Source organism: Alligator mississippiensis, chromosome 2, assembly GCF_030867095.1.
Source record: "Alligator mississippiensis isolate rAllMis1 chromosome 2, rAllMis1, whole genome shotgun sequence".
NCBI classification, from domain to species: domain Eukaryota; kingdom Metazoa; phylum Chordata; order Crocodylia; family Alligatoridae; genus Alligator; species Alligator mississippiensis.
The window spans coordinates 66,389,645-66,404,641 of record NC_081825.1 but is presented as its reverse complement, the minus strand read 5'-3'; the positions used below and the strand labels follow the sequence as shown (position 1 = coordinate 66,404,641).

Here is a 14,997-nt window from a genome sequence, read left to right as displayed (position 1 = left end):
GCTTATGTCCTGTCTGATTTTAGAGGTATTCTACTGCTATTTGCACAGCACACAGTCCATTGCTGCTACATAGCCAATCTGTTACTTTATGCTCTAAAAGGTAAAATGTTTCTACACATCTAGGTAATCTGGAGATTATTGTTGTTGTTATGAGCATTTACTCAATTCATATCACATTTTGGGCACTCCTTCTGTAAGGATGAGAGCTTGTATATGTAAGACATAATTGCTAACAACCTGGTAAAAGAGTCCAACAAGCTCAAACAAACATATCATTACCTTTTTCTTGTTTGTATATCACAGCAGAAGTAGTGAAGTGTAAACAGAGATATCTAGAAATATGAAACACCCCTAAAGGCAAAGTTATCTTTGAAAATTTCACCCTTAAATATCTGGATGCCGATTTACAACCATTGTAATTAAGATTTTCAATGTTAATTGCATTCAGTTTCTTTAGGCAGCTTGAAAAGCCTCAGACTTAGGACTCATTTGAGGTTCAGGCTGCCAAAACAGCAGGAGGAAGGGAGGAAAGAGGGCTTTGCATAATGAGCACAAATACCAAATGTTCATCAGAAGTGAGAATAGTGACCTAATGCTATAAGCTGAATTTAAGAAAAAAATTAATGGTTTTTGCCATGCTTACAGCAAAAAAAAAAAAAAAAGTGTTATCGGAAAATATCATTTCTCATTGAATTATATTCACTATTTTTGTCCAATTCATAAGTATTTTACATGAATAGTCAAAGCAAAGGCTTTCTATTTTGCATAGCTCTGCAGTCACACTCTAAGATGGTTCTTGATATTATTGACCCCAGTAAGACTTGCATATATAAAGAATTCCTTAAACATTTAAAAGGCTGAAATGCAGCAGTCTTGCATGTATTCCTACATTTTCAGAGACTATGATAGGGTGATACGGTTACAATTCCATACATTGTTTTCATTCGTAAGAAAAACTGCAGATTGGAAGGAAGAATGTAATACAGGTGTCTAGACTTATACTGGTATATACTTCTGCATATACCTGGTTTTTTACATATGTGTATACTTGCACTGAGTAACTGATTGCTGCTAAATGTCTTGCATTCAACACTGTACTTTTAGAAGGACAACTTTTCCCTGTCCCCCTACCACCTCCAGACCTAATATTGTCAGAAGGCAGGAACTTGGCAATACTTTAGATAAGGATCTTTTCAGATGTTTGCAAGCTGAGCATCCAGAAACTGAGATGCCCAAAATCACCTGTCACTTCTGAAAGCTTGGGCCTTTTACTTTAGAAGTTTAATGCAAAACCTGTCACATTTAATTTACTTCATCTTAATTTCCAGCTTTGACCTCTTAGTATTTGCAATTGATACCAAATTAAATGCATACATTTCTTCTCTTGGTTTCCTAATCATGTAGTCTTCTGAGAAATAGAGCTTACTTAACTTAAAATAGGGGGTTGCTTTTAAAAACACGTTACCTGCCACATTTTATATGGCTTTGCTAAGTTCTGTTAACAAGATTCTCAAGGGCCCATTTCTGACTTGCTTGTTCTTTAAACCATAAAATTCCGGCTTTGACGTCCACAGGAATTCTGCCTGAAAAGGAAGTACAAAGTAGCTCCAAGTGTTCACTGGAAGTGTGTGAAAGTCAATGACAATCAGTAGCATACCTAAGCTGCATCATACAGATCACATTCATCTCTCCACCAGGTTCTGTAGTTATGAATCATAGAAAATTAGGTTTGGAAGGAACCTCACAAGGTCATCTAGTCCAACCCCTTGCTCAAAGCAGGACCAGCCCCAACTAGATCATACCAGCCAAGGCTTTATCTATCCAGGTCTTAAAAATCTCCAAAGATGGATATTCCACAATCTCTCCGGGTACAAGATTTTATTTGTGCATTTTTTACACTAAAACTAAAAACCTCTGTGTTCTTCTTAAATATTTAAGTTAGCTAGTTAACAAGTTTCTCTCATTCAGTACCCAAGGATTCTTACACAAAATGTGTTTTTAACTGTAGAGGGGATTGATTAATGGAAGAGTTGAGGGCTGGCTTATGTCATGACCTTTACCTTCTTTCATAATCTATCACTCAAGAAGCAAAAGGTCATAACAGGACTATGCTATTATGTATTCACTCACCTTTTCTTGAGATAGTTAAATTCAGAGAGACATAGAGTCTGACATAAATGGGGTCATCACTGTGCTTTCCCATTTTTATCCATTTCTTTTCTCATCATAAGTGAAAGTGCCAAATGTCAGCAGGCATATCTAACTGACCAATATTATTTTCCATGCATTTGTGCATTCTTATTGACAGGCATCGCATGAAATCAAAAATGGATCTCAAGATTCTTCTACTTTTCTGACAACCCTCTTTCAGGGACTGAAATGAAACTGGCAGAATGAATAGAGACTGTGGATGATATCAGCTTAAACAGAGAGGAATGAATCTGCACAAAACTCACTGGCTTTCCTGTGGAAGGGTATTAAAGGCATCAATCTGTTTATATTTGTATTCATCCTCTATGCATTTTCTTTGAGCTTGGGTATAAACTAACTAAAAAAATCTCAAAGCAGAACTGCATGGAAACCACAAGTTTCACATGATTCTCATGCAAAATCATTAATAGCAACCGTATCAGGAGATGACATGAAGCAAAGGGAGCTTTGCTTTCTGATACCAGGAAAAGCCTTCATTTTAGCTACATGTCTAGAAATAAAGCAATTACAAGAGCACATTGTAATAATGCATCAGAACAATTTTGGTTTTGAGAAAAGGAGTGTCATGCCTATAGCAAAATGACATTTGTTTTTCTTCCATGGAGAATAAATAACTTCAAATGTATGCAAATGAAAAAAAATGTACATGTATCAAGGACATCCCATTATCACAAAATGAACAGGCATATGCACTCAAATGAGGGGTCCTCTACCTCTAAATAAGTACACTTTAGGGGACATTCACAATTTTGTATTTGACAATATTTACTCAGTGTTTCATTAGTTCTGTTCATTTAATTATGTCTTGTCTAAATGATGTATTTTATTACTAATAACAGACTCTGTTCAAACAATCCTAGTTTCTGTTCAAAGAAGTCATTCACACAGTTCTAAAGGCATAATGTTTTACAGCTTCCAGAATCCTTTAAAAGGAGCATGCTCCCCCTGGACCTTAGTAGGGATTCAGGGGGTGTTAGTACACTGACATGTTATCAATTTTGCATTACTCTTTCTTATGCAGAACAGGTGTCTTGTTGTAAAACATTCCTACAGGTGCTGGGAGAAGATAAACCAGAGAGGCAGATAACAGCTTTCCTTTAGGACAATTGTATTAAGAAGTACAACCGCACTTTTACAGATGTGTTGCTTTCTACAGTGTTACTGGCATCTCCCTGCAATACCCAAATCTTTCAAGATTAACTCTTTCTTTGCACCATGCTTTGGGGTTTTAAAGAGACTGATAAAGAATAAAACTTACAAAACCCAAGGTAGGAATTCCTTAATGAACCATGAAAGAAGGCTTAAAGCTTTTATGATCCTCCAAATACTTGAAAGACTTTCTAACTCAGATTTTTTTCTTTAAAAATCTCTAATTTATCCCTATATGACAAAGGAATGCATTTTCTGGCATTCTGAGCCTCTTTCTTTCCCTCTTACGTGAAAGTGTTATAGACATCCATAGACACAGGTCAGGCTAGAAGATCATAGTGGTGCCTTCTAGGTTTATTCTGATCTATTCACAAAATGAAATCCTAGACTAGGGTGCCACAGCACTCTGAGATGCTGTAAGCTGCACTTCAGAATGTTGCTCAATATTAGTACTGTCAGGCATGCAAACACCTGCATATGATTCACAGGATAAAACCGGTGATTTCAAATACAAATCCAAAGTGTTAAAAACATTCTGACTTGTTGTGGCCTAAGTTCTGGGCAACAGAAGAATTGCTGTATTCTTTTTCCATAGACAAAAAAGTGAGTGAAAACTAAGAGCTGGCATTTTCCTAGGCTTGCCTTGAATCTTAAAAAAAACCTGAAAACCACTGTCCTAGATCCATTAAAGCCAAGGTCAAAAAAAATAATGCCCTGGGACGAGCACCAAAGCAGCCATTGCATGCCCAGCGTGACAGTAGTCCTTTGTCCATGCTCCTTGTGGGGACAATGGCTGGTATGTTAGGACAGTAGCAAATTTTCCCCTTCATCCTTTACACATTTCCTAGCACAATGCTCATCTGATGAGACTGAACAATGACTGAAGGATTTAATCCTAAATAGACCACAATCACTGTTCTCTTTTTTGTTTCAGCAAATGCCAAATGAGCATGCCCCATTACAAAAAAATGTCTATAGGTAGGTACATAGATTTGCCTCCAGCTACATTATTAGTCTCCATTTATAAACAATCTAAGAAGTAGGGGAAAGTATAGATTATTTATAGGCGAGGAGTAGAAGATTCTGTGAGGTTTGATAATGGATAGCATCAAGAGAGATGAACAGAAGATACCTGTTATACCGCAAGCAGGAAAACCTGAGGACTCTTATGTGCATCATTGAAAGTGAAGTGCTTCAGCTTCAGTGTATGATTGTTTCTGAAATCCTGAAAATGACAGTTTGAAGTGTTAGAACATAATGTCTACCCAAACACAGATTACAGTTATTACCTGGATAAGGGAGTCTTTCAAGAGGAAAACAAAAACTGACTCCATAAACAAAGAATGCACTACAGCACCAAAATTAAACTCTTTGTTTGCATAGTTTGAAAACACTTGCAAAACATCAGCTGCTTTGAGGCTTACTGCATGTCTAACCACCTGGATTCTACAGTGATAGACACCTTAGATGTAATGCAGTCATGATTATGCTGGAGGACTAATGTTTTAACGTTCCATTTGACCTAACCAGAAAACATCATAATGAATAAGTGAGCAGAGTTACCTACCACGTCTCCACATCTCTGTGCGAGTTCCTCCTATATACCTGCTTCCTTAGATGGTCAGGAAGACAACTAAAATCTCTGCACTGAAATCATTCCTGAATAGCCATTTCTTCTCTAATGCCTACAAGAAATTAACCAGTTAGTTAAACAGAGGTTGTAGGGACCACCTGGGCCTAATCTATTTTATTAAAAAACAAAAATAAAACCTTTAAGGCATGATAATATTATATCATTATATTACCAAACTATGACCAGTTTGTATATTGAACACTGTATTTAGGTGTCCATTTGTGGCAGCGAAGATTGTGCTGTCAGCTCTGAGGATGGTCTGAGGCCCAAGGGAAAGGGCCTTGCAGACCCCAAAGATGGCTGGAGAGTTTGTTTCAGGCATGAGTACTTACCTTGTCAGGAGTGAGAGATGAACAGGAGCACAGAACTTACCAGAACCACAGACGATGCGATTTATCAGTTCCTGCTGGCTCCAGTTGTCTGGGTGCTCGATGAATGACATCAGAAAAGTGCACCCAGCAACAGCTGCAGAGAGAGACGAGAGACATGGAGAAGGGAGAAGTTATTGAAAGAGCAGATGCTTGGACTATGCCCCAGCAGGGGTGAAGGAAAGTAGAAACTCTCTCCTTTTGAGACTAGGAGGAGTCTTTTTACTCACCTGAGTTCAGGGATGAGAAGAAGATGGGCCAGCATTCGGAGGGATGCAGGCTGTCCTTTTTGAGAGTACCTACAGGAGCAGAGAAGATGACTAACCATGAGTGGTGGCATTTCAGGGTTCTCAACCAGGGAGAATCCCGAGACAAGATACCCTGCTGCCAACCCGAGGATATTTCTTGGATCTAATATGGCCAAATCACCAGGGGTCCCATGGCTATGGATGGTTAAGTTGTGCTAGCTCAAGGACATGAGTTATATTGATATAGAGAGCTAACAGTCCCTGTGGATAGTGTCAGGGTTGAGTCTGCAGACCTGTTGTCATTGCTTGCCTGTGACCCAAAAGCAGGTTACAGTGTGCAAGGAACAGCAGTTAGCCAAGGGTCAACAGTGATTCAGGCAGCAAGCCTCCCTTTTTACTTAACTTTACATCAAAGTTGTGGCAGGAGAGATAGGGTGGATATGCTGTTGAAAAATCAGGTATAAGATACCTACTGGGACGCAAGGGCTAACACACACCTAGTTCTACCAGGAAAGTAAGCAAGCAGATCCAATAAAAATTGTTTGTTTACACCATTTATCTGTTTTTATTTCAATGCTCTTCCAAGCAGGGATAATATCTCATTTTTGCAAAGGGCTAGGTACTTTTTAGTTCCTGTCAGAAGCAAATAATGTATATTGTGGTAATAATAAATGTTCAAACTGAAGTTCGAGACTTTTCAGCCCATTTCTTTACAAGTCTATGAAACCAAACCCAGACATGAGGAGCTGAATTCAGAATATGCAGAATTATTCCACACTGGTGTACAAACTTAGTTGCATGCTGCTGGCTCAGAAGGACTATGTCCTATGTTGCAAGGACTACGTCCCAGACCACAAGAAAGAATGTAGCTAGCCAAAGGGTGTAGTAAATGACCAAGGCTAGGAACAGACATTATACATAAACCAGTTTAAGTGATCATAAACTGGTTTACACTTGCAACAGAACATAAGTTCAGTGCACATAAACCAGTTTCAAAATAGAAGAAACTGGTTTAAGATAAACTTGGTTGAATATCAGACTCAACTGATTTGGATCAAACCAGTTCATGCAATGTCTGTCCCAGACCCCTTCCTGGTTCAACTTAAACCAGAGTCGCCCAGAATCCCACATGCTTTGCAGCCCTGGGCTGCACTGTGTTGTCTGCTCCAGAGAACAGAGCTGGCCCCACCCCTCTGCTCCCTGGGCGGAGCTCTGACAAAGACTGCAGGTACAACAGTGTCTGCCTAGCTTCCTCCTGCCCCACCCACCCATTGCTGCTCGCTGCTCAACCCACCTCTGTTCCATCTCCCAGAGTATGAACCCCAGCCCCATGGACCTTAGGCATGTGGTGTTAGCTAATGCTGAGAGAGGTGTGTGTGTGTGTGTGTGTGTGTGTGTGTGTGTGTGTGTGTGTGTGTGTGTGTGTGTGTGTGTGTCTTCAATTTCATTGGAACAGGCAGACAAAACAGTGTCCACTTAGGGCTTTTTGGAGCTAATCAACAAGTCAGCTGGTAATGTCCTCCCCTTGGAAAAAGCTGTTTAAGAAGAAGAGCTTGAACTAGTGAGAGAGGCTTTTGTTTTGTTGATGGGCTGATAAAAACTGTTATCAGCTCCCTGCTGGCTCCCTTACCTGTCAGGTTTGCTGCAGACAGTCTGAAAAAGCAGGGAGAGGGAGATTGAAAAACTCAGTATCTGCACTGCACACCCTGCTACCCCCCACCCACCCTGTGCTTTGCCTCAGAGTGCTAGCTGGGGACTGGAGTCTGGCAACACTCCCGCCCCTTGAGCAGCAAGCAGGAAAAACCCTGGGGCAGTGCAGGCAGGGTAGGGGTTTATACCCTAATCAGAGCATCCTGCCAGGGCCTGGCCATGTCCCCCCACAGCTCACTACTGTAGAAGGGAAGGGAGGACAGCTCTAGTGCCCTCCAGTTTCTAGCCTGAGCCACTGCAGGCATGTGCCTGCATTTCTTCAGTCCAGAAGGAATGTCTGTGTGATTGCACACTGGTTCAACCTAGGCAGATTAAACTAATCTGCAAACCTTGAATCAATTCAGGCTCAGGCTTTTTTGAATGTCTGTCCCTAACCCAAATGTAAATACCATTTTTCAATCACCCTGAGATGTAATAGTCCCTGGTCTTATATTAAAGATAACTTTAAAAGTTAAAAACTCCTATATTTTACAAGGGCCTATACAGCTCTTACATTCTAAAAGTCTTATTATTCTCTTATTTGCCTGTGGGGAAAGGGTAGAGCATTGGTTAAGGAATTTTGCTATGAATCCAGAAACATGAATTGGAGTCTTAGTCCAGGTATATACCAAAAGCTACCCAAGTTAATCCAATAGTGAGTACCTGTCTTTCAGCCTGGAGAACTCAAGGCAAGCAGACATGGTGTTGGCCACTTCACTTCTTTATATACTGTTGGTTACAGACACGCAGCAAGGCTTGGGACAGATTTTGGATTGGGTGTATTTAGTTAAAATTATTATAATTTCTTGTCCTTCTTCTCAGTGTCTTGAGCCTTAAATAGAAACTTTAAAAAATAACTAATCCTTTTAACAAGAGATGGGATATGGAACAACTCAACTTTTCTGCATAACAATGTAGAGAGGTATTTAGAGAATTCTGACAGGTATCACCCCAGCCCTCTTTCTTATATCAAAACCTCTTATTATTAACCATTTCCTTCAATGTCAGAGCACAAAAAACCTGGACAACAGATAAGCATCTATTTATTAAGTGTTTACTAGCTGCAGGGAAGACCTCCTTCTTGGGAGCCTTTTAGGCCATGTCCACACAAGCAGGGGCACGTGTTTGCAGCAGCACAAATCTGCTTTGTGCCACAGTGCACACCCCTGCCCATGCGCTTTGCAGCGGGACATGCTGTCCCACTGCTTCATGTGCTGCAGGGGGAGCTAGCTGAAGAACAGGGTGCCTCAAAGCATAGCTAGCTGGCAAGCAGCCTCCATGCTGAGGCACCCTATGCCCCAGCCAGCTGGGGAGTGGTACATGAAGACAGAGAACTAAGCAGCCTAAGGCTGCCTGCTCCACCATCTGAATACACTGTGGAGCCCCTGCACTGAAGCACCCTGTACCCCAGACAGCTGGGGAATGCCACTTTTTTCTTCAGGGGGTTGGGGTTTTTTTGCTCCCAGGAAATCAGGAAATCCCAGTAGCAAATTTTGCCCCAGCTCTACAAATTAGCAGCACAGTGCATGGTTTAACTTGCAATGCATGTGGTCTGTGGTACCATAAAGAGGTTCGTGATGCCACCAAGTACACATGCCTTCACATCTGGATCCAGCCTTAGTGTTTGTTTTATTTATGTAATATTATGAGAGTAATTCTATATTCCACTTTTTGTAACAGTTTCTGATGGTGAAACAAACTCTCAGGTAACTTTTTTTTGGTTGCTATCAGAAAATTCTAAGAGGGAAGGAAGCTTTTAAGATGTCATAAATGGGAAATAAAAAAGTGCTTTAGTATGATCCCTGAATCATCTTACATGGTTTCACATATGGATTCTTCAGGCCTCTCTGCAGCGTCCTAATACTGTGCGCACCCAAAAAGAGTGAAGAGGTTGTCAGTGCATTACAGAAACAATGGCACTTATGAAGAATGGCTAATTGGCCAGGTTGAAAAGTCATCCTCAGGTGTTTCATTTGCAAAAAACCTTGCAGCATCAATCAATTTCAAAAGTGCAGCCACTACACTATGCAATTTTCTGACAATTCCTGCTCTAGCTCTGTTTTTACACTGAAGTAAAACTTGGAATAAGAAAAGTATTGCAGCTGAATAACACTGCCACGTTAGTACTTACATTTAGCAGCTCTTCAAAACCTTGATTACTTGCCACCTGTCTCATGGTGATATATGGTTCAACACTAAGAGCCAAAGCTATTGTGGTACCAACCAAGAAGATGTTATTACCGAAAGAGTAGCAAAAAAGATTGTATATACAGTATTATGTTACAAAACTTCTGAGACTTATTTTCTCACTTAACTCATAGACATCTATAAAATCTCTCCTATTTGTTTTAATTAATCTTTTAGCCAATTAAAATTTCTTACTAAGATTTCCACATTCAAGAAGTGTAAAGAAAATATAAATAATAAAATATCTATATGCTTTTTTCCCTGACATTTAGATCTGGTTCTTGTAGTCAGTCCAAGACTAAGCCTGCAGTCAGTACAAGACCAGGACTGGACTAAATAGTCAGAAAACTTCATTTAGAAGTGACCCTTAATTGTCAGAGCAGCCCTGTTACTTTAAATAACAAGGCAAAGACCTGTTCCAAAATGCTGGAGTCTGGATCAAGCTCTAAGTCTCTTGGATGAAGAGTATATCATGACTTACCCTCTTTCAATACTCATCTTGACACCCCCAAAGGATCTAAAGTATTCTAGCAAATACTCTGATCCAAAAAACTCAGGTATTTAGAGAGCTAATCATTTTGGCTATACTAACTAGAAGTAGACTTTTTTTTAAAAAACCTCTCATATACCTTGTGCTTGCCCATTTTTATTTGGAACTAGTTCTCCCCCTCTCCCTCCTCCCCAGTACAGTCTGGAATTGTCCAACAGTCCATTTAACCAAGTGAGAGAGAGGGCTAACCAGTCAACAATGGTCCAACTATTCTTGTATTCCTCCTCTTCTCCAGAAAGAATTCGGCAGTCAAGGTTCTTTGGGTGAATCTGATATCTTTTATTAGACCTACTTAAATAGTTGAAAAACAATTATTAAGCAAGCTTTCGGGTTCAAAAACCCTTCATCAGGCTAAGGAAATTTCAGCAGGTGGTGTGTGCTCTTCCTGGATGGAATGAAAAGTAAAGAAGCCAGCGGCTGGGCTGGTATGCATGCAACACAGGTAGTCAGTGAAAATGTAGATTGAGGAATCAATGGGTGAGAGACAGGCTGGAGGGGGGAGAGAAAGAGAAGGGAGATGAAAGTGGAGAGATACCTGGGGAGTCAGATGTCAAGCAGGTTATAATGTGTCATAAATCCAATGTCTATATTTAGTCCATGACCTCTAGTATCCAGGAGGTTGATGAAGTGGAGTTCATAGGCTCGTCTCTGGGAAGTGTTTTGTAAGTTTCCTTTGAGGATCAGGACTGAGAGATTGGAGAGAGAGTGGTTTTCTTGTGAGAAAGATGCCCCCACAGGTAACTGGGTATTCCTGTCTTTGATAGATTTCCGGTGTGCATTCATTCTGGTGCGCAGTTGTTGTTTGGTCTCTCCTACGTATTTTCCATCACCTCACTAACCTCATTACCAGAAGCAAACTTCCTCAAACCCACAACACACCAAAAGGATCCAGACCGTGCCATGACAAGAAATGCAAAACCTGCCAACACATCTCCACCACCCCCACAATTACTACACCCCACAACAGAGCCATCAGCATTCCCGGATCTTACAGCTGCACCTCCAGAAATGTAATATATCTCATCCAGTGCAGCAAATGCCCTGATGGACAATACGTAGGAGAGACCAAACAACAATTGCACTTAATAAACATTTATTTGTTCTACAATCAAAACACACAACTCATATTTTAATATCAGTAGTCTTACCTTACAAGTATAGATATTCTCGATTGTTCCTCAACCTTTCTGCAGACCACCTGAATGGAGCTCACGGACCAGCGGTGGTCCGTGGACCACAATTTCAGAACCTCTGGTCTAAACTATTCAGACCCAAAGAGAGTATCATCATCACTGTAACACTGCATGAATGAAGAACCCAGAGCAAAAGCTTCAGAAGAGAATCTATACCATCTATCCACAAGGTGGCCAGCTGCATTTTATACTAGCTAGACTGCTTAGTTGATGAGTAAGTTAGGTGACAAAAATGTCTAGTGTCTTTTTTTTAAATCTAACCCACGGATGCCATGTAAATTGTTTGCAGAGTGTAAATATTAAGCAACAGATTAATATACTGTCATAGTCCTGGGAAAGTTTTTCCTGGCTGGATACTCACCTGACTCCTGTCACCTAAATTCACCAAATTGTCAAAGATGGAAAAACATTTGGAGACTTGATTCTCAAAAGTACTGAAAGAGTAGATGGTTCCCCTGGGATGGAGTTTATGAACCACAATTCTAGCATGATCAACATGGGGCTGACGGCAAGTCTACACTGCCTCAATGGAGATCTTGGAAGCACTGCTGAAAATCAGGCCACACTCTGTTACTTCTGCTCAGCACTCCACAATGCCTGGAAATGAAGCAGCATAGTCAGTTTAATGTAGCTCTGAGTGTATGACAAGAAGCATGCCTAAGAGAGAGAGCCTGAGCAATGCTGGGGGTGTGCTCAGGGCTATGCTAAACTAGTTTCACTGTCTAATTTCCAAACATTTGGTGCACAGTGAGGGAGCGAGTAGGCACAGCATGCTTCTTGGCAGTGTTTGCAGACTCATCGCTGAGGTAGTTGACTCATGCCCAGAATATCTACTAATAAAGCTTGTTTTGGACCATTGTCAGGTAGCTGTTTGATTGTAACAGAGTGCTAGTAGACACCAAATAGTATGACTTCTGTATGGGTATGATATACTTAGGCCACGTGTAGATGAAACGAGGGGCGTGTGCGCACAACACTTTAAAGCAGGCTAAATGCTTTTGCACCACTTTAACAGTGTCAGTGTTTGCATGCCTCAGAGGCATATTGCGCATTAATTCTAGCCGCTGTAGGAAATTCAGCTGCATAATGCACCCTAAATGACTTGTGGGCACAGCAAACTCAAAATCCTCCAAGGAGTTTATTTTGCTGCCCTACAGCCGCAGAGCAAAGCACTGGGCTCTGTGCAGCTCCACAGCTCTGCAGGAAGCCCTGCAGGCAGTCTGGCAGCAGCCTGGGAAGGCAGCTCCTCCCAAGAAAAGCAGTGAGCCAGATTTCCTTCCCCCCGCCTGGAGCCTGCCTGCCTGCCTGCCTACCTGAGCTGCACAGGGGCCCAGTGCTTTCTTTCACAGCTGCGGTGTCCCCAGGGACCACCCAAGCTGGGTGCCTGCAGGCAGGTGCTGCCTGGAGAGGGGGCCACCACTCCCGCGGAGGGAAGCACCAGCCCCCCCACAGCCCAGGGACTGCTCTGCCTGCTGGCAACTCGCCATCCCCTCCCCATCAGAGAGGCAGGTAAGCATGGGGGACGTGCATGACACTGGGGTTTACTTCACCCTAAAATGAAGTGGTGGGTTTAAAAACCCACCGTTTCAGTTTAGGGCCCCCGTTTTGTCTACACACATCTTTAGATGTTATTTCTTTTGCTTAGGGCTGTGAGAGGAGAGAAGTGCATGCAATTCAACAGAGGTGATACTCTGTGGAAGAGCCACAAGCTCTTCTATGCTGTATTCAGAGGTCTTCACACTTATCATAATTTCAGGCTCTCATTTTGAAAGGTTATATTTAAATATTTCTCTGTGTGTTATATAGTCAAACTCCTGCCAAACACTATGGATTACTACAAATCAATTTATTGTGGGATTCCTTTAAACACACTACTATGTATCTAGTAACAAACTGCTTGTAGGGCATGTGATGTTCCAACTTGTGTGAGCTCAACTTAGAAGGCACCTGCATAAGGTTTTTCAAAGCAACTGTAATAAATTTCACTGGATGTGGCAAACCTTATAAAAATTAAATAATATGCTCTATAAGCATTTCATTCAATGCGACTAAACACATGGAGGGCACTGAGGATGATATTTAACTTTTTCCATGTGTTGATTTAATACCACACAAAAATTTGAGTCCCATATTACTAATTTTCCACCATATGGTAACTATTTAGTTGGTTTTAAAAGTTACTGAATTACAGAGTTGAATTACAGAGCACAGCAACTACCAGTGGGCGTTGGGTGTATGCCTGTCCCTCTGGCTTAGCACAGGGTCACATATACTGGCAGTAAATCATGACAGCATTCCAATGGCAGTACTGATCGGTTAACACTGGAACAAAAATGCCAGGTTGCAAAACCACATGCTTATGTAGCTCTAAAAATAGAAAATGTTAATGTTGGATTTGATTGATGTGACTCCATTGAGTTCATGTCACTTTTAGTACACCTGTGGAAATATAGTACAGTATAGGAGGTCTGGGATATGATTCTGGTAGAGAAGCCTTCTAAGTTACATGGAATCAGTGAAATCAAGTTGAGACCATTTTATACATTACAAGTATAACCAAAGAAGTACCAGTGAAAATGAAGCCTGGAATTATTAACTTCCACATCAAAAAGGAGTAGCATTTTGAGCTCTTCTTAGTGTTTTTCTGGTTACAGTAAATACAGATCTGACAACTCAGAAAACAGAAGATGCTTTTACAATACCTCCCAAACTCATGACACAGAAGGGGGACACCTCAATCAATACATTCCTCTAGTATCAATGATGACCACTCTTTAAAATCAGTGTGTTCCAGGTAGCAAAGATCAACTGCAGAGTATAAAAGTCTTTAATGAATTAACTAAAAATTCGATCTCTCTCAGAGTTTTATACTGCCACTGATCACCATGGTATCTGACCACCTATCGCATCAAATCAGTAACAAAGATCTGCAAAAATGTACACATCTCAGGGTAGGCTGAAAATATACTGTAGTACTAGCAGCAGTATAATGCCATGGATATGTGGACTTGTTATAACCAAGCATATCTTCAGTGTTATTTCGGAGGATGCACAACGGTATAATAATGGCACAGAGCATGCACAGAAGGGAGTAAACAAACCAAAGATTTCTGAGCAGGTAGGTGCAGGGACTTTCCCTGTCTCTTCTTACTCATCCACTTGTGATTTTCCCACACTTACAGCAGAGCAGCAGGACCACTGGCTGGGGCTCCTACTGCACAGTGCAACTCCTTCCAGGAAAATCAATAGCAGTTAATGCTTGAATCAGGCATACATTAATTATTTCTGCACAACTTCTTATCTGCTTCTCAGGTAGAGGAGACATGATGCTAATACATCCCCTCCAGTTACTTCCCAGTTTCTGCTGCCCAAACCAGGGAACATAAACAAAAACTTGGAAGGCAGTCGAGAGCCATATGCCCCCTCCATATGAATCTATTATAGCTTTTGCCAAAGATTTCTTACCTGTACATCATATAGTGTAGGGGGTTTAGTCTCGGGTAATATCTTATTATTTATTTATTTATTTCTATAACCCCAGAGACGTGCACAGTTTGTAACACTTTTAGACAAGTTCCCCTCTCTATGATCTAACAATCTATATTGATGGATATAACAGGCACAATGAAAAAGCACAAAAACAGAGAAAATGGGGCTTTCCCATCAGTAACGGTAAGCTGGATGAGATAATGGGTGGGTGAGTGTATAAGAGAATTAAAAGTGCAAATGGGAGATGTTCCAAACAGGAAAAAAGACAAAATGAGTCAAG

The 14,997-nt window shown here is 41.0% G+C and overlaps 1 long non-coding RNA gene across 2 annotated transcripts in view; it reads right to left on the bottom strand.

The window, feature by feature from the left end:
• The window catches only part of LOC109281595 (uncharacterized), a 90,280-nt gene extending 75,673 nt beyond the window's left edge, over positions 1-14,607 (bottom strand). The window contains exons 1-6 of one of the 2 annotated variants that reach the window (XR_002088261.2): positions 7,962-14,607; positions 7,240-7,262; positions 5,592-5,660; positions 5,366-5,458; positions 4,928-5,045; positions 4,493-4,585 (exon numbers count right to left, since the gene is read on the bottom strand). This is a non-coding gene — a long non-coding RNA (uncharacterized LOC109281595). The remainder of the gene's footprint in view (positions 1-4,492; positions 4,586-4,927; positions 5,046-5,365; positions 5,459-5,591; positions 5,661-7,239; positions 7,263-7,961) is intronic. The other variant, XR_002088262.2, reaches the window with a different exon arrangement.
• Positions 14,608-14,997: the final 390 nt, after the last annotated feature.